The following is a 23,161-nucleotide window of genomic DNA, read 5'->3' on the forward strand; positions in this document are numbered from 1 at the left end:
AAGCAACCTAAATGTCCATCAACAGATGAATGGATAAAAATTACGTGGTACATATATACAATGGAATATTACTCAGCCATAAAAAAGAATGAAATCATGCCATTTGCAGCAATATGGATGGACCTAGAGATGATCATACTAAGTGAAGTAAGTCAGAGAAAGACAAATATCGTATGTGGAATTTAAACAAATTATACAAATGAACTTATTTATAAAACAGAAACAGACAGATATAGAAAACAAACTTATGGGACGTCCCTGGTGGTCCAATGGGTAAGACTCTGCACTCCCAAGGCAGGGGGCCTGGATTTGATCCCTGGTCGGGGAACTAGATCCCGCATGCATGCTGCAACTAAGAGTTCACATGCCTCAACTAAAAGATCTCACATGCCACAACAAAGATCCCATGTGCCACAACTAAGACCTGGCGCAGCCTAAATAAATATATTTTTAAAAAAGAAAGAAAACAAACTTATGGTTACCAAAGGGGAAGTGGGGGGATATATTAGGAATTTAGCATTAGAAGATACTGCTGTATACGAAATAGCTAAACAAGGTCCTACTGTATAGCACAGGGAAGTATAGTCAATATCCTGTAACAAACCATAATGGAAAAGAATATATGTATGTAGGGAATTCCCTGGAGGTCTGCGCTTTCACTGCCCGGGTTCAATCCCTAGTCGGGGAACTAAGATCCCACAAGCTGTGTGACTCGGCCAAAAAAAAAAAAAGTGTATATATATATATATATATATATATATATCTGAATCACTTTGCTCTACACTAGAAATTAACACAACATTGTAAATCAACTATACTTCAATAAAAAATTAAATTAAATATCTTCACCTTTAAAATGGAGAAAATACCCAGTCTATCTCACAGGGTGAGGTTTAAGTGACATCATTACCTAACAGGATGTCAAAATCTGACTCGGTGTCTCCAAAATTGCTCTTGAGAGCAATAGGTGACAAGAACTCTCTATTCCACAGAGAAATGCCCAGAAGCCTAGACATCCACACAGGACCCTATCCACATAGGTGATGCTAACTAGAGGATAAAAGCTAGAAAGACTTGAAGAGCTTTGAGGTGTGTCCTGTGGAGCTTGTAAATTTTATTTTCTTATCAACAGAAAACTAAGCCATTTTACAGCACAGCATCTGAATTAACAAGCACTTTTGGGTCAAAGTGATCTTATTCAGAGTTTCCTTTTATTTTAAAGATGATTCACTTCTTAAAGGGAGACCCGTATTTCTGATCTCATAATTTTCCTTTTTAAAACAGAGGTCCTGTATCATTCTGTTTCTGCATGGTCACACTATGTTACTTTTGGCCAAAAATTATTACCAGGCAATTAGAAGAAGGGAAGTATCTTTTGTGTGTGTGTGTGTGTGATAAGCGGGCCTTTCCCGTTGCGGAGCACAGGCTCCGGACGCGCAGGCTCAGCGGCCATTGCCCACGGGCCCAGCCGCTCCGCAGCATGTGGGATCCTCCTGGACCGGGGCACGAACCATGTCACCTGCATCGGCAGGTGGACTCTCAACCACTGCGCCACCAGGGAAGCCCTATCTTTTTTTTTTTAATTGAAGTATAGTTGATTTACAATGTTGTGTTAGTTCTTGCTGTACAGCAAAGTGACTCAATTATACATATATATAAATTCTTTTTTATATCCTTTTCCATTATGGTTTATCTCAGGACATTGAATATAGTTCCCTGTGTTATACAGTAGGAACTTGTTGTTTATCCATTCTATATATAATAGTTTACATCTACTAACCCCAAACTCCCAGCCCATCCCTCCCCACCCCACCTCCCCTTGGCAACCACAAGTCTGTTCTCTATGTCTGTGAGTCTGTTCTGTTTCATATATAGGTTCATTTGTGTCATATTTTAGATTCCACATATAAGTGATATCATGTGGTATTTTCTTTCTCTTTCTGACTTACTTCACTTAGTACAATCATCTCTAGGTCCATCCATGTTGCTGCAAATGGCATTATTTCATTTTTTATGGCTGAGTAGTATTCCATTGTATATATGTACCACATCTTCTTTATCCATTCATCTGTCGATGGACATTTAGGTTGTTTCCATGTTTTGGCTATTGTGAATAGTGCTGCTATGAACACAGGGGTGCATGTATCTTTTTGAATTAAAGTTTTGTCTGGATATATATGCCCAGGCGTGGGATTGCTGGATCATATGGTAATTCTGTTTTTAGTTTTCTGAGGAACCTCCAAACTGTTTTCCACAGTGTCTGCACCAACTTACATTTCCACCAACAGTGTAGGAGCGTTCGAAAAAGGGAAGCCTCTTTGAGATAAGTTACTGTGTTAAATTAGATTTCTGAGCAGGGAGATATTTAACATTTCAGAACACATTTCAGTTTTTAAAATTAGTCCTTCTCCTTCAGGAATAGCCAGCAAATGGTGCAGAAACAAAGTGGAGTGCAAAACACAGATTTTTTTTTAAGAGAATTAATTCACTTTATTCTGAGCCTTTATTTCCTTAGCCTGTTTTCATTTGCTGCATCTCAATAGAGTCCACTTTCCTCCTCCTCATAAATTGATCGTGATTTCCAATACACACTTGTAAAATCTGTGAAATGCAGAGTATGCAGCTACTCACCTATTACCCAGCCGTCTGCCTCATGACATCTAACACCCCATGTTTACTTCCTGCACCTCTCTCAAAAGCCATGGTGTGAGGCAGAGAGGCAGGCAGGGGTGACAGGTAATTTGCCATTTCTCTTTACTTCATACCATAACACCCCCAAAGAGCTCATGGGTCTCTTACATTCTTTTTTTTTTAATTTTTTATGGACGTATAGTTGATTTACAATGTTGTGTTAATTACTGCTGTACAGCAAAGTGATTCAGTTATAGATACATTCTTTTTCATATTCTTTTCCATTATGGTTTAAAACAGGATATTGAATATAGATAATTCCCTGTGCTATATAGGACTTTTTTTTTTTTTTCTTGGCCATGCCGTGCAGCTTGTGGTATCTTAGTTCCCCAACCAGGGATTGAACCTGGGCCCTCAGCAGTGAGAGTGTGGAGTCCTAAGCACTGGATCGCCAGGGAATTCCAGTAGGACATTGTTGTTTATCCATTCTGTATATACAAGTTTGCATCTGCTAATCCCAAACTCCCAATCCACCCCTCTCCCACCCCCTCCGCCTTGGCATTAAATGTCTTTATAGGCAATATTTCCCTTTTTAAAGGACCAAACAATATCAAATGACAGACTTTTCTCTGACTTCTTTATTATTTTACAGATTCATTGCAGAAGTTCCATTTTCTGATTCCAGCTCCCTTCAATAAAAATTAAGTCCTTTTCCAAGGTTTGCAAATGATAGTAAGTGTACCCAAAGCTCTTCAGAGAAGCTATTCTGAGCAATTTCTTTACCAAGTTGTGCCCAAACAAAATAACAAATACAGCTAAATTTTCCCTGCATGTGTTGGCAATTCAGTACTTTCCATTAGTACAAAGCAAATAGTAATTGTGTGTCTTGAGTGTTTTTCAGATATCATTTCATTTCCCTGACTGTCTACAAAGTTCTCCTGTTTTTATACATCCTTTACAGATGGAGAATGTGAAGTTAAATAAGGGTCTGGGGGCAGGATTCCATTTCAGGGTCCAGGATTTAGTATAAGTATCAGGATATTAATATTTTATTTTTAGGACACTCAGTAAGTGAAGTAGCAGACATGGGCTAACCAACCAGTTCATTCACCCTCAATTGTGAAGATAAAAATTTTAACTTCAGCTTTTTTGTGACGTGGTTTAATAGTGTTGATCTTAAAAGAGCAAAAGAGCCGCTCATTTTACCAGCAAGATTATGCCAGCCACTTTGGCCAGTTATCAAGGTCCCTGGGCATTCCAAGCTTGATTCCCTGGAGGTTGAAGGAAACCACCTCCCTGATATTTCTGAAAAGAACGCTACTATCAAAGGAACCAACAACTAAACCTCTGCCGTGTGTTTGGTCAGGCTGTTTTCTTGCTCTTTGTACATCCTCTGCTTGACCAGCCCCTGCTTCCCCTACACCCTACTTGCTCCCAGCCCCAGCTAGTGATTGCTAATCCTTAGGCCAGAACGGCTCCACCTGCTGGTTTATTAAAGGGAAACACCTGCCCTCATGATGGTCATTAACGTGGGGGGCTGTGAGGGACGTGTCCCAGCTGTTCTCCATAGTGGCTGCACCAATTTACATTCCCTGGCAAGAGTATGGCATCTAATAATTCCTGAACATAAGGGCCATTTTAAATTTGGTCCCCACTGGAAGTGAGGAAGCCTCACTCTTTCCATAGCATTCCAAAGTCATAAGCTACTCCAAAGCATATCTACCGTCTGTAGAGATATTTACAGCTTTACCCTCGGCCAAAACGCAGGCCCAAGCAAGAGCGTACAGTTCAGCCTATTGGGCTGACGTAGCCAAGGACAAAGGTGCTGCCTTGATGGCTTCAAAAGAGTTACAAGAGCATACCCAGCATAATACTTACCGTGTTCACCTTTTAAATAAGAACCATTGGTAAACCCACAAAAAGTCAGTGTTATCCAAAAGGAGTTCCCTATAAGTCATCACGGGCGTCAGGAGGTAATCTGTCAGAGTCAGTCATGAGGAATATTGTCCATAGAGGAGGGGAGAAGAGTGGCAGTGTTAAGATTATTACAGCGAGAAAGAGCTGTTAGCAAAAGATTTCACAGGCCAAGCAAGGGCAGGGGAATTTATCAAGCTTTTCCAATTTCAAGAGTAGCCAACTAGCCCAAGCTTAGCTTTGAGTTTGGGGACGTTCAGGATGCCATGAAACCTATTTGGATCTAAATGTAACCCTTGTTTTGAGATCAGGTGCCCCAACTATGAAATCTGAGTTTGAACAAACTGCAGTTTTCCCTTGGAGACTTTGTGTCCCTTAAAGGCTAAAAATTTTAACAGGTAGATGCTGTCCTGCAAAGAGGCCTGAGAAAGGAAGCAGAGAAGCAAGTTGTTTACCTATTGAAATAAACTAGAGGATCCAGGTAACCTTATATCATCCAAAGGGTCATTGGATTCACCTTGTATGCTATTTTGGTTGCTTCTGAAATAGCACATAAAACGTCAACTGGCTTAAACTGGTTTTGCTTTCTTAAAACAGGTTGGTGATAATCAGACCTGAAGTTGTTTTATAGAGACAGCACTGTGCATGTGCAAGATGGGAACCCATGTCTCCAGGATGAGCCCAGAACCAAATATCTTCAGTCTGTGGAACTCAAAGAATAGAAGTGTTGCCACCAGAGGGCTTTAAGAAGGGAGAGGTCCTAAAATAAGGAAAATCTGGCTTCCAGCAGCCTAAGTACCTTGATTATCATATATGTACTGATTTGAGGCTATCCAATCAACTTCTGCCAAGTTTGAAATTCCCCTAACCCCCTAACCCGGGATCAAGGAGACAGAGTTGAGCCCTGCCTTCTATCTGCTTGCCATTCAACCTCACAATAAAGCTCTTTTTTTTTCAAAAGCCGGTACCATAGAATTGACTTCTATGCGTGTCTGGCAGCAAGCCCTTGCTTGGTAACACTACTGTCAAATTCTAGAATTAGCTCCCCTTTTGGGGAGGAAGAAATTCCAGACAATATTTCTTTAAGAAATCTCCACCTAATAAATGGGTAGGGGTGGAGGAACAAAGGGGAAAAGTGTATCTCTTAGAGGAACTAAACAAAAGGGAACAGGTTTAGAGGTAGGAACATGTTAAGTTTATTAGAGACCCCCACTATTTGAACCGTTTCAGTACTCCCAGGCAAGGGATGTGAATAATAGTGGGATTGAGCCCTGAGAGGGTAACTCTGGTATCGTTAAAGACAGAGATTCATCCCACTCCAAGCTGGTTAAGAGGAAGGATTGGGGAAAGCCCAGAGTCCCGTCACTGGGAATTAGGAGGGAACATGGTTTCCCATTCCATCCTGGTCCTTTTAACTAGAAGGGAAAGATCCCGGTTCAGCCCATTAATAAACTGAGTTGAAGGCTACCCAAGTGCAATCAACATCCATAGAAAGGCCAGAATTTTCCTTAAAAATCATTGGGAACTGGCTATAACAATCATGCACAGGCTCGTTGTGTGTCTGGGTGCAAGGCGGAATCTTATTTCAATCAGTAGGCTTGGGGAAAGCCAGGTGAAGTCATTTAAGTTTGCCCGAGCCTGATCCTATATCAAGGCAGGGGGTTGAGCTTTCATTTGCAGTACTAGAGATTTCTCAGGACTTTCCCAAAGCGCTGTTTTCATCCAGTCTTGGGCCTGGCTTTCACCAGCAAACATGTGAGCTCCACGGTATAAGTCTGAGAAACCTGGTCGGTAAGTCTGAACAGCTACATTAAATTTCTCGGGAAATATATGGGGGATCCTTAGCTCTACTCTAGGAAAATCTTTGTGGCTTGTAGTTCAGCCTTAGTCCAGGGGGCAGGGGCATTGAAAATTAGGGGCTTAGCATTAGAATCTTCAGAGGGTCTGATTTTAATGCGACAGGTTCTGATGGGTTCAGATGAGGAAGAAGTAGGGAGAGGTTTGGAGAAAAAGCAAAGTTCAGTGAGAGAATTCGAATGAGGAAGAGGAGGGTATGAAGGAGGTGGGGTTGGAGACAAAGAGGACGGGGAAGGGGAAAAGGAAGCTTCAAAGGTTTTTTTGTCTTCAGTTGTTTGTTCACATTGATTAATTACTTAGAAATGGTATTTTGTAAAGAGGCAGTTTTAGTGTCCCGAATATGCTTAGAAACCTCAAGGTACCAGTTGAAACTGGCGTTTGAAACAGGCGCCCCGTTCAGTTTGTTGTACTTTAGAGCCTCGGTCTTCTAATTTGGTTCTAAGAGAAGCAAGTCTGGGGAGATCATAAGTTCCCCATAATGGCAATTGGAGTTCTAAATTGTTTTTGGTTAGGCTGGTCAAATTAGTTTAAAATGTGTATAAGTTTTTCGGTTTTTTTTCCTTTTGTTTTTTGGTTTGGTTTGGGTTTTTATTGAAGTATAGTTGATTTACAATGTTTCAGGTGTACAGTAAAGTAATTCAGTATATATACATATGTATAATATGTGTGTGTATGTATACTTTTTCCAACGCTTTTCCATTATAGGTTATTACAAGATATTGACTGTAGTTCCCTGTGCTATACAGTATGTCCTTGTTGTTTATATTATATATAATTGTGTGTATCTGTTAATCCCAAACTCCTAATTTATCCCTCCCCCAGCCCCTTTTCCCTTCAGTAACCATAAGTTTTCCATGTCTGTGAATCTGTTCTGTTTTGTCAATAAGTTCATTTGTATTATTATTTTAGATTCCACATATAAGTGATATTTTTTAAAGGTGTATAATTTTTTAAATATACTCTAGAGATCTTTTTTATTTTATTTTAATTTATTTGATTTTTGGCTGCGTTGGGTCTTCCTTGCTGTGCGTGGGCTTTCTCTAGTTGCGGCGAGCGGGGGCTACTCTTCGTTGCGGTGCCCGGGCTTCTCATTGCGGTGACTTCTTGTTGTGGAGCACGGGCTCTAGGCACGCGGGCTTTAGAGCAGTGGCTCAGTAGTTGTGGCACATGGGCTTAGTTGCTCCGTGGCATGTGGGATCTTCCTGGACCAGGGATCGAACCCGTGTCCCCTGCATTGGCAGGTGGATTCTTAACCACTGTGCCACCAGGGAAGTCCTAAGGTGTATTATTTTTTAAACATAAAACCTGCTGGAGTCCCAGAAGGAGGACCCTCCTGAGAAAATTTAGCAGATTGGGATTCCATTACTCAAAACCAGAGGTTCAAAAAACAAACGAGGGACTTCCCTGGTGGCGCAGTGGTTAAGAATCCGCCGCCAATGCAGGGGACACGGGTTTGAACCCTGGTTCCAGGAAGATCACACATGCTGCGGAGCAACTAAGCCTGTGCGCCACAACTACTGAACCTGCACTCTAGAGCCCGCGTGCCGCAACTACTGAAGCCCGCGCTCCTACAGCCCGTGCTCCGCAACAAAATAAGCCACTGCAATGAGAAGCCTGCACACCACAGCAAAGCGTAGCCCCCGCTCGCCGCCGGCGCACAGCAACGAAGACCCCACGCGGCCAAAAATAAACAAAAATCTTTTTTTAAGTTTTTTAAAAAAAAAAACAAGCACTCCCCAGAAAGGACAAAACCTTTAAACAGATCCCAAATAAAGCCGGAGCTCAACTGAAAGGAGGGAGCTCCCATCTGAGAGAAGACTTAACTGAAAGGAAAAAGACAACTCACAGAAGCAGAGGGCAGAATGGGCCTGAGTGAGCACCTCCCGTGGCTCCAGGGTTCGTTAATTTCTCAGGGGTTTGTCTCCTTGGGATTCCACTTCTGATCATCATGTAATACTGACCTTAAAAAAAACAAAAGAGCCAGTTATAGTACCAACAAAACGTGTTTATTCGTGAATAGCAGAGAATCGCAATCAGGACATGCAAAATATGGCAAACCATAGGCAAGTCCAGAGAACAGAGGAGAGAAGGTTGCTTTTATAGAGGAAAGTACTACCTAACCAGGTTCATTTGCCCAACAGGCAGGAAGCCAAACAGATGCCAATGTTTGTAGCAAAGAAAGGGTTTATTCACGAGACAGCCAAGAGAGGAGATGGAAGAATACGTCTCAAATCTGCCTCCTTCAAGGCCAGGGGCTTGGGATATTTATGGGGAAAGAGTGTAGGGTTGTCAGAGGTGCAGGGGAGGTGATTGTTGTTCTGCGCAGGTGCAACTGAGCATCACGCTTCATAGTATGCGTGTTCAGAAAATGGCAGCATTAGCACTATCTGAGGGTGAAGTTTTCTGCCCTCTGATGTCAAAAGGTGGACATCACACAGGCCCAGATGAATGGTCGGTGGTCTTGGCCAGTTTGAGTTGGGCAAGAACTAGTTCCTAAAAAACAACTTAGGCAACTGTTATAGTGACCCATACATCAGAGGTGTTATCTATAGGGGGTGGTTAAGAGTCTTGTGACATATTGTCTAAGCTATGTGAAGCTTGGAGAGTCTGCTGTTTACCACAGTGGCTGCATCAACTTACTCTCCCACCAACAGTGTAGGAGGGTTCCCTTTTCTCCACACCCTCTCCAGCATTTATTAGTTGTAGACTTTTTCATGATGGCCCTTCTGACTGGTGTGAGGTAATACCTCATTGTCGTTTTGATTTGCATTTCTCTGAAGATTAGCAACGTTGAGCATCTTTTCATGTGCCTGTTGGCCATCTGTATGTCTTTGGAAAAATGTCTAGTCAGGTCTTCTGCCCATTTTTTAAACTGCGTTGTTTGATACTGAGTTGTATAAGCTGTTGATATATTTTGGATCTTAACCTCTTATCAGTCATATCATTCGCAAATATTTTCTCCCACTCAATAGGTTGTCTTTTTGTTTTGTTGATGGTTTCCTTTGCTGTGCAAAAGCTTTTAAGTTTAATTAGGTCCCATTTATTTATTTTTGCTGTTTCCTTTGCCTTAGGAGACCCCAAAAAAATTATTGCCACAATTTATGTCAAAGAGTGTTCTGCCTATGTTCCCTTCTAGGAGTTTTATGTTTTCAGGTCTTACATTTTAGGTCTTTAATCCATTTGGAGTTTCTTTTTGTATATGGTGTGGGAAATGTTCTATTCATTCTTTTACATGTAGCTGTCTAAATATCCCAGCACCACTTATGGAGGAGACTGTCTTTCCCCCATTGTATATTCTTGCCTCCTTTTTCACAGATTAATTGATCATAAGTGTATGGCTTTATTTCTGGACTCCATATTTTGTTCCATTGATCAATGTGTCTGTTGTTGTGCTAGTACCATGCTGGTTTTTTTTTAATTTTTATTGGAGTATAGTTGATTTACAGTGTTGTGTTAGTTTCAAGTGTACAGCAAAGTGAATAGTTATACATATATCCACTTTTTAATATTCTTTCCCCATATATGCCATTACATAGATTTGAGTAGAGTTCCCTGTGCTCTAAAGCAGGTCCTTATTAGTTATCTATTTTATTAATATATACAGTGTATTAACACATAGTATATGTAATACATAGTATATGTCCATCCCAATCTCCCAATTTATTCCTCCCCCTACCCTCCTTGTAACCATGAGTTTGTTTTCTACATCTGTAACTCTATTTCTGTTTCGTAGATAGTTCATTTGTACTCTTTTTTAGATTCCACATATAAGTGATATCATATGATATGTGTCTTTCTCAGTACCATACTGTGTTGATGACTGTAGCTTTGTCATCAAAAGTCAGGGAGCATGATACCTCCAGCTCTTTTCTTCTTTATCAAGATTGCTCTGGCTATTTGGGGTCTTTATGTTCCCATACAAATTTTAGAATTATTTGTTCTAGTTCTATGAAAAATGCCATTGGTGTTTTGATAAGGATTGCATTGAATCTGTAGATTGCCTTGGGTAGTATGGTCATTTTAACATTATTAATCCTTCCAGTCTGAAAACACAGTATATCTTTCCATGTGTGTCATCTTCAATTTCTTTCATCAATGTCATACTTTTTGAGTACAGGTCTTTTACCTCCTTAGTTAGATTTATTCCTAGGTATTTTATTCTTTTTGATGCAATGGAAAATGGGATTTTCTTTTGCTTTCTCTTTCTGATACTTTATTATTAGTGTATAGAAATGCAATAGACTTCAATAATTTTCTATCCTGCAACTTTACTGAATGCATTGAGGAGCTCTAGAAGTTTTTTGGTAAAAATTGTAGGGCTTTCTATATATAATATCATGTCATCTGCAAACAGTGATAGTTTTACTTCTTCCCTTCCAATCTGGATGCGTTTTATTTGTTTTTGGTGTCTGATAACTGTGGCTAGGACTTCCAATACTATGTCAAATAGAATTGGCAAAAGGGGGCATCTTTGTCTTGTTCCTGACGTTAGAGAAAAATTTTTCAGCTTTTCACCATTGAGTACGATATTAGCTGTGGGTTTGTCATAAATGGCCTTTATTATATTGAAATATGTTCCCTCTATATCAACTTTGAGAGTTTTTATCATGAATGGATGTTGAATTTTCTCACATGCTTTTTCTGTGAGTATTGAGATCATATGGTTTTTAAACTGATAGCCTTCTTGGGAGGCTAAAAGGCACAAAAAAGAAAGTATCAAACAGGATTTTTAAAAGCATCATAGGGGGCTTCCCTGGTGGCGCAGTGGTTGAAAGTCCACCTGCCGATGCAGGGGACACGGGTTCGTGCCCCGGTCCGGGAAGATCCCACATGCCGCGGAGCGGCTAGGCCCGTGAGCCATGGCCGCTGAGCCTGTGCGTCCGGAGCCTGTGCTCCACAATGGGAGAGGCCACAGCAGTGAGAGGCCCGTGTACTGCAAAAAAAAAAAAAAAAAAAAAAAAGGCATCATAGGAGTAGAAAAAGCCCAAAGTCTGTTTGAAACAGAGTTGGATAGACAGTAATTTAAATCTTACTAGTTGTGTGAGCTTGGTATACAGCTGGTAGGTTTTTTAGTGTTTGCCCATCCCATGATCTTTCCATTGTTTGTCTAGAATCTGTCTCTCAATCTTTCTACACGTGGAGAGATTCTTGCAACCATATGTGTGTGCCTGGCTCCAGGCCCTTCTAAGAAGACACAAGTGTCTCACTAAGGAGTTTAGAATCGAGACAGAGGAACAATCAGGTTTTACAAGTGCCTGGACCTATAATTTATGACTTGAGTTGCGGGGCAGCTATTATTCTGTACAAGGATGAGGTTGCCAAGAAAAAGAAACCATTCTGCAGGAGGAGAGAGATGAATCGTGGGTGTGTTTCCTGGGTTCCCAGCACTTTCCAGATTCGGACTCAAAACACCTTCCTGAGTCTAGTGGCAAGTCTGCCCTTGGGTTCAGCAAAACATCCCAGGATCCTTAAAATAACCCTCCTTGCCCCTCCCTACCTTTCTTCCTTTGCAAGATTAAGCCCCAGTGGGTCTCTGTGACTAGCAACCAGAGCCTGCTAAGACCTGTGAGCAAAATTGCTCACATAATTGCTAATCTCACTAAGCCTCAATGTCTGTATTTATAAAAGGAGGCGTGGAATATCTACCTCATCCGTTGGTGATGATCTAAGTGGAATAATATATGCAAAATACTTAGAACAATGTCTGGCACACAATGGGCTCAGTAAAGTTGCTCCCTCAAGTCGTAAGAGGGAACTCTGTACTGCCTCCTGCTCTGGGGCAGAAGGACTGGGGTGGCTCCCGTGACTATTACGCGGTCTCTGCCTGGAAGCCTGGGCATCCACAGAGAACTCGTTCTGACTGGCAAGGAAATGCTAAGGTGCCTTTCTGTGATTTCAGTATCTGGAGATGTGTTTTCAAAAAGCTGCTTTCCTTTTAAGAATAGCCTTCCTGGGCCTTTTAGAATAAACCTTTCAAAATACAAAGACAGAGGTTTTTCTTCCTCAACTTAAAGCAAATCAATAAACAGTGCCAGATGCTGAGGACACAGTGGCGAGCAAGTCATACCCTTTGCCCTCAAGGAGCCCACAGGCAATAAAGGAGATACAGTAGTCTCCTTTTATCCGTGGTTTCACGTTCTGCGATTTCAGATACCTGCAGTCAACCTCAGTCCAAAAATATTAAATGAAAAATTCTGGAAATCAACGAGTCGTAAGTTGTAAACTGCTTGCCGTTCTGAGTTGTGTGAGGAAATTTCACATCGTCAGCTCTGTCCCACCCAGGACACGAATCATTTTTTTTCACACACACACACACACACACACTGTGTTTTATTTTTACAAGAGATAGATAAACTGACACCAAGCATTGTAAATGGATGACCACAACAAAAGCAACAATGGGGGTTTCCCTGGTGGCGCAGTGGTTGAAAGTTCGCCTGCCGATGCAGGGGACACGGGTTCGTGCCCCGGTCCGGGAAGATCCCACATGCCGCGGAGCGGCTGGGCCCGTGAGCCATGGCTGCTGAGCCTGCGCGTCCGGAGCCTGTGCTCCGCAACGGGAGAGGCCACAACAGTGAGAGGCCCGCGTACCGCAAAAGATAAAATAAAAAGCAACAATGATTGCAATTACCAAACACGAAACACGAATCATTTCTTTGTCCAGCATATCTGCCCATTAGTTACTTAGTAGCCAGCTCTGTTATCAGATTGAATGTGTTCAACTGACCCTCATTTTACCTAATAATGGCCCCAGGGTGCCAGAGGAGGGATGTTGGCAATTTGGATGTGCCAAAGAGAAGCCGTAAAGTGCTTCTGTTACGTGAGAATGTGAAAGTTCTCTACTTAATAAGGGAAGGGAAAAAATCATATGCTGAAGTTGCCAAGATCTACTGTTAAGAACAAATCTGTCCATGACACTGTGAAGAAGGAAAAAGAAATTCATGCTAGATTTGCTGTCCCACCTCAAACTGTAAAAGATATGGCCACAGCACATAAGTGCTTAGTTAAGATAGAAAAGACATTAAATCTGTACAATAAGATATTGGGTGGGCCAAAAAGTTCATCCCAGTTTTTCCATAAGATGTTATGGAAAAACTGGGATGAACTTTTCGGCTAACCCAATTATTATGAAAGACCGCATTCATGTAACTTTTATTACAGTATATTTTTATAATTGTTCTATTTTGTTATTAGTTGTTAATCTCTTACTGTACCTAATTTCTAAATTAAACTTCATTATAGTATATATAGGGCTTGGTACTATCCAAGGCTTTAGGCATCCAGTGGGGGTCTTGGAATGTATCCCCCTCAGGTAAGGGGTAACTACTGTATATCTAAAAATACATCATTGCCTCACATCCCATTGTCGTGGAATAAATGCAGATTTTACTTTATAATGCTCCAGTCAATTCTACTCACTCCCAGAACATGCTAAGAAATCAGATGTGCCTACTGCTTTCTCTCTGTAGGAAATATTTTGTGGACTGTTCCGTTCAAATGATTGATTTGGAGGAACACAATTATTGATGCTATAAAAGTGAATTCCTCTGGGTGTCCACATCAACTAAAAGAGCTACGTAGTTTTTATTTTGCTGCCAAATAACAAATCATGGTGGGACTTCCCTGGTGGTGCAGTGGTTAAGAATTCGCCTGCCAATGCAGGGGACACAGACTGGAGCCCTGGTCCGGGAAGATCACACATGCTGCGGAGCAACTAAGCCCGTTCGCCACAACTACTGAGCCTGCACTCTAGAGCCCGCGAGCCACAACTACTGAAACCCGTGCTGTGCAACCGAGAGAAGCCACCACAGTGAGAAGCCCGCACACCACAACGAAGACCCAATGCAGCCAAAAATAAATAAAATAATTTTTTTAAATGCACGGTATTAAAAAAATATTTTTTAAATCATGGCAGATGTTAAAAATAGAATTTCTACTAAAATATGGAGGCAGAGAAGAAAAATATTAGAGAGCTTTTTGATTTTAGTTCCAGGCAAATAATAGAGATGGATTTTCTTTGTCTTATTTATATATTGCCTCGATAGAGTGTTGGAAGTGTTCTTGGAGCAGATACTGGGGTTTCTAGAATCATCCCTGCCCTGATCCTCCCCAGTAACTCTCAGGAGATGTGTAACCAGAGCAAAGCAGGGTCTGAGGCCATGGGTGACCGAGGGCTGCCCTGGCAAACCCTGTAGAGGGAGGGGCTGCTGCAGCTTCTTGGAACGTTCTCCTGCCAGAGCCTTGGTTACCAGAGTGCTCCTGAGTCCGAACACCCCAATCCTGAACAGCTTCCAGGAAAAATAAACTGCCTAAGGGGAACTGCTGTAAAATTTCAAGTTGACTGAAATGTGCATTTACGAGTGACAAAACTTTGGGGTTTTCTTGAGAAACCCTAACTCACACTGTCGCTGTCCATCAAACACTGAGCCCAGCTGGGCTAGCGGTGAACGCCCATCTTCACAAGAGCCAACTCCCCTACAAGGAGAGTAGCAACTGGTGTTGGGGGCCCAGAACGTCTGCCCCCTCCTTCCCGCTGCTTCACCAGGAGGGAGGAGGGCCTGTGGGGTGGAGGGGGTTCTGGGGTCAGAAGGCAGGTTCCAGCACTGCCAACCACCCGCTTCAGCAACCTCTTGCTTCCCATGGGGGATTCTCAGTTGACCCCCTGGTGGATGGGGATTAGAATCTCCAGACTACCTTTCATGAGAAACAATGTTACGTGAAAGCCATTTTGAACTTGGTACATGTTGGTAATAATTTATGAGCCCGTTAACCTCTGCCCCAACTTGTCTCCACACAGCTCACAGGGAATAACAAAAACATGGGGTGATGACACAGCACAGCACCAAGCTGGACCTTCCATCCCCCGTCCCTGAGGAATCCACTGCACTGGTAAACACTAAGTGTCCCTGGAGAAGCCCCCGTGGTCCTCAGGCCACCTGCAAAGCCACCTTTAAGGCCGAACACACTTTTTCATGGTCAGTCTTCATTCTAATCCCCAGCCTTCAGGAAGTCCTGTGATGACCAGAGACAGGAAACTGAGTATCACATCAGGTCACAGATATCACAGGCTTATATGAGAAAAAGACCCAAAAAAGGGACCCTAAAGAAGAAACATGATGTCCTGAGGGAACTGTGTCTTCCCAGGGCAGGGAACACACCTGTAAGCCTGGACACCTGAGGTCAGCAGAATGTCCCTCCCAGGTGGGCACTATAGAGAGAAAAGGACGTCGATTTTTTGCAAAGAAAATCCCTGCCCCTTGACCTTTGCTCACCCTAATAGTCTCAGAACTCAGGTTACTCCTACTAGAACTCGATGCAAACAGCCCTAGCCTTTTCCCATGAAATGATCCATAAACGTATCTCATGAGGAGCTCCTCAAACCACCCTGAAAAGAGAAACTCAGTCACGCATGGAGACATGCATGACACCTCAAGCCAGAAATGAGGCTGAATCGCCATGAAGCATGCTCACGGTGAGGGGGGAGTAAAGGACACCAGACATTTCCAAATCTTGTGCAACGTTCAGATAAATCATCTCGACTTCATCCTTTTAGAACAGGTCAGTGATTATACTTGCTGTTCCAAAATGTCTGGCATCTAATCTCCATCATTTTGCTTTAAAGCTATTATTTTGCCCTTAATAATATTCCTGAAATAATCTCTGCTTTGGTGGTGCCCACTTCGGATTTTTTATTAGTTTAGTAGGTCTAGTATTTCTTTGCCCACGAAGTTTGTGAGGGCATTTTCATATTTCACAAAATTGGGTCTCCCGTGGAAAAGGAGTCGAGAGCAGCAATGTTGGCACAGCTGCACTCATGCCCTATAATTCTGTCTCTGTTTTATAGTGCTTAATGATCATTAAATACTAAAATAAGAATGCCACCAACAGTTTCAGGAGGGTTTGTTATCTCTGCACTGTGTACTAGATAAGCATAACTTTTTAAAGAATTATGAATCTGATGTGTCCCAAAGAGTTTCCAAGTAGCAACATTAACTTCATGTTTAATATCACAAAAACAAAAGTACAGATGAAACAGACCTGGTTCTATCACTTATTAGCATGAAGCGTCCAGAAGGTTCCTTAACTTCAGTAAGTCATGGTTTTATCATTTAAAAAAAGATGGAGTTCTTATCTTCGGACAAAAGTGTCTACTGAAGGCCTCTTTTGTAGTCATTTTTACCTTGATGTGATTGTCATCATCAAGGCCACTTGCAAATCATGGAATCAGGCCCAGGGCTGGATGGGCCATCCCATAATAACCAGACAGCAGGTACCAGGTACTATTTTCTCAGCACTCACTGCGGGCCGGGCACAGGGCTGAGGACTTCGCACACCATCTCATTTAACCATGGCAACCCTTTGGAGGTAGTTTATAGCGTCATCCCCACTCTGTTAAATGAGGAATTCAAGTCAGCTTGAGGGTAAGTAATTCCTTCAGGAAGCAACTGTGCAGGATCAAATGGCGATGTCTGATTTGTGGTCCATGAATTATTGGATCGTGATTGTGATGACTGTAAGAGCTGAGTTCTTTGCCTTGCCTTATTTGTCACTAAATGATGATGGAGCCCCCAGCTTTGGGGCTCGCAGCCTGGATTGGAGTCTTTGCTCACCCCGCCTACCAGTGATGTGACACTGGACAAGTCTCTCAGCCTCTGTAAGCTTCGGTTTCCTCACTGACAAAATGGCAACGATGGTCATAATTTGTAACACACTAGGGCTGTTGCGAGGATCAAAATTAAATAATACATATAAAGCACGTGCACAGTCCTGGCACATAGTAAGCAGTCAATGAATGGTGATTATTATGATTCTTCTTATCATGATTTTATTCAGCCCAAATTTGAGAAATAAGCACTCATCCTCTGTTTTAAAAGATTTACTAAAGTACAGTCAATTTACAATGTTTTGTTAATTTCTGCTGTACAGCAAAGTGACTCAGTTATTCATATATATACATTCTTTTCCATTATGGTTTATCCCAGGACATTGAATATAGTTCCCTGTGCTCTACAGTAGGACCTTGTTGTTCATCTGTTCTGCATATAACAGTTCGCACCTGCTAATCCCAAATTCCCAATCCAACCCTCCCCCACTCCCCCTCCCCCCCCAACCTTGGCAACCACACGTCTGTTCTGTTTGTGAGTCTGTTTGTTTGTAGATAAGTTCATTTGTGTCATATTTTATATTGCACATATAAGTGATATATAATATTTGTCTTTCTAACTTGGTATGATAATCTCTGGTCCATCCATGTTGCTGCGAATGGTATTATTTCATTCTTTTTTATGGCTCAGTAGTATTCCATTGTATATATACCACATATTCTTTATTCATTCATCTATTGATGGACATTTAGGTTGTTTCCATGTCTTGGCTATTGTGAATAGTGCTGCTGTGAACATTGGGGTGCATGTATCTTTTTGAATTATAGTTTTCTCTGGATATATGCCCAGGAGTGGGATTGCTGGATCATACGGCAACTCTAGTTTTAGTTTTTTGAGGAACCTCCATACTGTTTTCCATAGTGGCTGCACCAGCACTCATGCTCATAATCTAAATAGCTGTGATCCTTATTTATTTGACAAATCTGAGCCTATATTTTGATTCAGTTCAATGAGTATTTACTAGGCATCTACTAAGTGCCTAGCATGGTGAAGAATTTTTTAAAGGCATGCAGGCCTTTCTCACAAGAGTCTGATGCCTGAGAAAAGACAAGATTTATACCACAAAAAAACAATGCCTAGCAAAGAGAGGGCATCCTGTGATATATTTAAAAGTATGAAACTGGACAGAATCTAAGCCAAAAATATGGTGCAGAAAATAAGGAGAGAAAATGAAGGCTTTTAGGAGGAGACGGTAGTTAAGAAACAAGAACAGGTAGAATTAAGGCCGAGGGGAAGGTGAGGAGGATACTTAGCTGCAGCACTGGACCCCTTCCTGGCCATCAGGAATGACCCCCTGGGCCTCTGTCCCTAAGTTTCACAAAGCACAGGAGACCCACCCAGCACATGGTGGTCCTGAAGATATTTACTCTGAGGCAGCAGCTCCACCTGGGTGAGAAAGCCAGGCTCATGAAGGCTAGTTGCCGTTCAGTAAAGGAAGAAAAGCTGCATGCAATACTAGTGCCTGTGGGGGACTTCTGCTGATAGGCACCGGGCCTGAGGGTGCATCCTTCATCCAGGAGGCAGGCTTGCTCAGAGGGCTAGAAATCAGAGTACTGGATGGAACCAGACAGATGCAGGCCAGGCTGGTCTCCTACGACTGTCCTCTGTTCCTAAGTTATCTCAGAGCCGTCTCCTTGAGCAGCTCCCAGAGCAAGTGCCTTCAAACCTTTTAAACCACAACCACAATAAGTACATTTTACAAAATGACCTAACACATACTTATACATGCATGTAAGTGAAATGGAAATAGGAGTTTCATGAACTGAATGCATGTGATACACTTGGATCTTTTCTATCCTGATGAATGTTTTTATTCATTTTTAAATTGAAGTAACATTGGTTTATCACATTATGTAACTTTCATGTGTACAGCGTTACATTTCTACTGCTGTATACCCTACCACATTCTCACTACCAAATATTTAGTTTCCATCCATCACCATACAGTGATCCCCTTTCCCTAGTTCACCCTCCCCTGTGCTCCTTCCCCTCTGACAACCACTATTTTGTTCTCTGTATCTACATGTTTGTTTGGTTTGGTTTGGTTTGTTCATTTATCTTATGTTTATTTTTTTATATTGCACATATGAGTGAAATCCTATAGCATTTGTTTTTCTGTCTGACTTATTTCACTTAGTATAATAACAAGTTCCACCATGTTGTTGCAAATGGAAAGATTTCATCTTTTTATGGCTGAGTAGTATTCCATTGTGTCTGTGTGTGTGTGTGTGTGTACACATATACACATATATGTACCACATCTTCTTTATCTATTTACCTGTTGATGGGCACTTAGATTGTTACCATATCTTGGCTATAGTAAATAAGGCCTCCATGAACATAGAAGTGCATGTATCTTTTCAAGTTAGTGTTCACATATTCTTTGGCTAATACCCAGAAGTGGGACAGCTGGATCATGTGGTGGTTCTATTCTGAATTTTTTGAGGAATCTCCATATTGTTTTCCATACTGGCTGCACCAATTTACATCCCTACCAACACCGCACAAGGATGCCCTTTTCTCCACATCTTCACCAATACTTATTTCTTGACTTTTTAATCATAGCCATTCTAACAGGCATGAGGTGGTATCTCAGTGGGGTTTTGATTTGCATTTCTCTAATAGTGATGTTGAACATCGTTTCATATGCCTGTTGGCCATATGTATGTCTTCACTGGGAAAATGTCTATTCAGCTCCTCTGCCCATTTTTTAATCAAGTTGTTTGTTTTTTGTTATTGTTGAGTTGTATGAGTTCTTTATATATTTTGGATATTAACCCCTCATTGGATATATCATTTGCAAATATCTTCTCTCATTCCATAGGTTGTCTCCCATTTTGTTGATGGTTTCCTTTGCTGTGCAGAGCTTTTTAATTTCATGTAGTCCTGATTGTTTATTTTTGCTCTTGATTCCCTTGCCTGAGGAGACATATCTAAAAAAGATATTGCTAAGACCTGTGTCAGAGCGTATTGCCTATGTTTTCTTCTAGGTGTTTTATGGTTTCAGATCTTTAATCCATTTTGAGTTGATTTTTGTGTATGGTGTGAGATAGTGGTTTAGTCTTATTTTTTGCACATGACTGTTCAGATTTCCCCACACCATTTATTGATGGTACTATCCTTTCTCCATTGTATGTTCTTTGCTCCTTTGTCAAATATTAGTGTCTATATATGCATGGGTTTATTTCTGGGTTCTCAAATGTATTCCATTGATCTATGTATCTGTTTTTCTGCCAATACCATGCTGTTTTGATTCCTGTGTTTTTGTAATACATTTTGAAATCAGGGAGTGTGATTCCTCCAGCTTTGTTCTTTTTTTTTTCAGGATTGCTTTGGCTATTCAGGGTCTTTTGTGGTTCCACATTTTAGAATTTTTTGTTCTACTTCTGTGAGAAATGTCCTTGGGATATTGATAGGGAATGCATTGAATGTGTAGATTATATATATGTCCTTATCACCTAAGACAATGTTAATTCTTCTAATCCAAGAGCACAGATATCTTTCCATTTATTTGTGTCTTCTTTAATTTCTTTTAATAATGTCTTATAGTTTTCAGTGTACAGGTCTTTCATCTCCTTTTTTGCAATTGTAAATGGGATTGTTTTCTTAATTTCTCTTTCTTCTAGCTCATTGTTAATGTATAGAAGTGCAGTAGATTTTTATATGTTGATTTTACTGTATTTATTATTTCTAATAGATTTTTGATGGAGTCGTTAGGGTTTTCTATATATAAAATCATGTCATCCTCAAACAGTGATGGTTTCACTTCTTCCTTTCCAATTTGGATGTCTTTTTTTTTTTTTTTTTTACTAATTGCTCTGGGTAGTACTTCCAATACTAAGTTGAGTAAGAGTGGCAAGAGTGAGCATATTATTCTTCTTCCTGATTTTAGAGGGATAGCTTTCAGTTTTTCACCATTGACTTAGCTGTGGGTTTATGACATATGGCCTTTATTACACTGACATACATTCCTTCTATACCCACTTTATTGAGAGTTTTTAATCATAAATTGGCATTGAATCTTGTCAGATGATTTTTCTGCATCTGAGATGCATATGAGATGATCATGTGGTTTTTATCCTTCATTTTGTTAATGTGCTGTATCATGTTGATTGATTTGCAGGTGTTGAACTATCCTTGCATCTCTGGGGTAAATACCACTTGATTATGGTGTGTGATCCTTTTAATGTATTGTTGTATTTGGTTTGCTAATATTTTGTTGAGGATTTTTGTATCTGTGTCTATCAGAGATACTGGCCTGTAATTTTCTTTATTGTGTGTTGTCCTTGTCTGGTTTTGGCTTCATAAAATAAGTTAGGAAGTGTTCCCTCCTCTTCAGTTTTTTGGAAGAGTTTGAGAAGGGTAGGTATTCAATCTTCTTGGAATTCACCTGTAAAGCTGTCTTGTCCTGGACTTTTGTTTTGGGGGGCTTTTTGTTTACTGTTTCAATCTTTGTACTAGTGATTAGTCTATTCAGATTTTCTATTTCTTCATGAGTCAGTCTTGGGAAATTGTATTATTCTAAGAATTTGTCCATTTCTTCTAGGTTGTACAATTTCTTTGGCTTATAACTGTTCGTAATATTCTCTTATAATCCTTTATATTTCTGTGCTATTCATTGTTATTTCTCCTCTTGTTTCTGATTTTATTTATTACAGAATTCTCTCTTTTGCTTAGTGAGGCTAGCTAAGAGTTTGTTAATTTTGTTTATCTTTTTAAAAAAATAGCTCTTAGTTTCATTGATCTTTTCTATTGTCTTTTTACCTTCTATTTCATTTATTCCTCTTTTTTTAATAGATCTTTATTGGAGTATAATTGCTTCACAATACTGTGTTAGTTTCTGTTGTACACCAGAGTGAATCAGCCATATGCATACATATGTCCCCATATCCCCTCCCTCTTGAGCCTCCCTCCCATCCTCCCTATCCCACCCCCCTAGGTCATCACAAAGCACTGAGCTGATCTCCCTGTGCTATGCTACTGCTTCCCACTAGTAAACTATTTTACATTTGATAGTGTATATATGTTGATGCTACTCTCACTTCACCCCAGCTTCCCCTTCCCACCCTGTGTCCTCAAGTCCATTCTCTATGTCTACATCATTATGCCTGCCCTGAAACTAGGTTCATCAATTCATCATCATTTTTTTTTTAGATTCCCTATATATGTGTTAGCATACGGTATTAGTTTTTCTCTTTCTGACTTACTTCACTCTGCATGACAGTCTCTAGGTCCATCTACCTCACTACAAATAACTCAGTTTCATTTCTTTTTATGGCTGAGTAATATTCCATTGTATATATGTGCCACATCTTCTTTATCCATTCACCTGTTGATGGACATTTAGGTTGGTTCCATGTCCTTGCTATTGTAAATAGTGCTGCAATGAACATTGTGGTACATGTCTCTTTTTGAATGATGGTTTTCTCAGGGTATATTTCATTTATTTCTTTTCTTTATTATTTCCTTCTATCTACTGACTTTGGATTTCACTTGTTCTTATTTCTCTAGGCCTTTAGGTATAAGTTTAGATTGTTTCTTTTTAATATTTATTTATTTATTTGGTTGCGCCAGGTCTTAGTTGAGGAACGCAGGCTCCATAGTTGTGGCATACAAATTCTTATTTGCAGCATACATGTGGGATCTAGTTCCCTGACCAGGGATTGAACCTAGCCCCCTGCATTGGGAGTGTGGAGTCTTATCCACTGCCCCACCAGGGAAGGCCCAAGGTTAGATTGTTTATTTGAGATTTTTCTTCTTTCTTGAGGTAGACCTGTACTGCTATAAATTTCCCTCTGAGTACTGCTTTTGCTGCATCCTATAGATTTTGGTGTGTTGTACTTTCATTTGTATTTGGGTAATTTTTTATTTCCCCTTTGATTTATTCATTGACCCAATAGTTGTTTTATAGCATGTTGTTCAGCCTCCACATATTTATAATTTTTCCACTTTTCTTCTTGTAGCTGATTTCTAGTTTCATACCACTGTGATTGGAAAAGATGCTTAGTATGATTTCAGTCTTCTTAAACTTACTGAGACCTGTTTTGTGTCCCAACATATAGTCTATCCTTGAGAAAGTTCCTTGTTGACTTTCT

At 40.7% G+C, this 23,161-nt stretch overlaps 1 protein-coding gene and 1 long non-coding RNA gene across 3 annotated transcripts in view; one reads left to right on the forward strand and one right to left on the reverse strand.

Annotated features, from left to right (window-relative positions):
* Positions 1–23,161, reverse strand: part of LOC113630607 (S-adenosyl-L-methionine-dependent tRNA 4-demethylwyosine synthase) — a 265,650-nt gene that overhangs the window by 236,976 nt on the left and 5,513 nt on the right. The window contains exons 1-2 of one of the 2 annotated variants that reach the window (XM_027126208.1): positions 9,055–9,067; positions 8,249–8,363 (exon numbers count right to left, since the gene is read on the reverse strand). The gene's annotated coding sequence lies outside the window, so the exon portion shown is untranslated. Of the gene's footprint in view, positions 1–8,248; positions 8,364–9,054; positions 9,068–23,161 lie in introns of those variants that run through there. The other variant, XM_027126207.1, reaches the window with a different exon arrangement.
* Positions 3,085–5,505, forward strand: LOC113630612 (uncharacterized). The gene is made up of 2 exons (XR_003437047.1): positions 3,085–5,026; positions 5,143–5,505. It is a non-coding gene; the product is annotated as an uncharacterized LOC113630612 (long non-coding RNA).

Source organism: Aethalodelphis obliquidens, unplaced genomic scaffold (genome assembly GCF_003676395.1).
Source record: "Aethalodelphis obliquidens isolate GAN/ISIS:26980383/991018 unplaced genomic scaffold, ASM367639v1 scaffold30, whole genome shotgun sequence".
In the NCBI taxonomy this organism is placed as follows: Eukaryota; Metazoa; Chordata; class Mammalia; order Artiodactyla; family Delphinidae; genus Aethalodelphis; species Aethalodelphis obliquidens.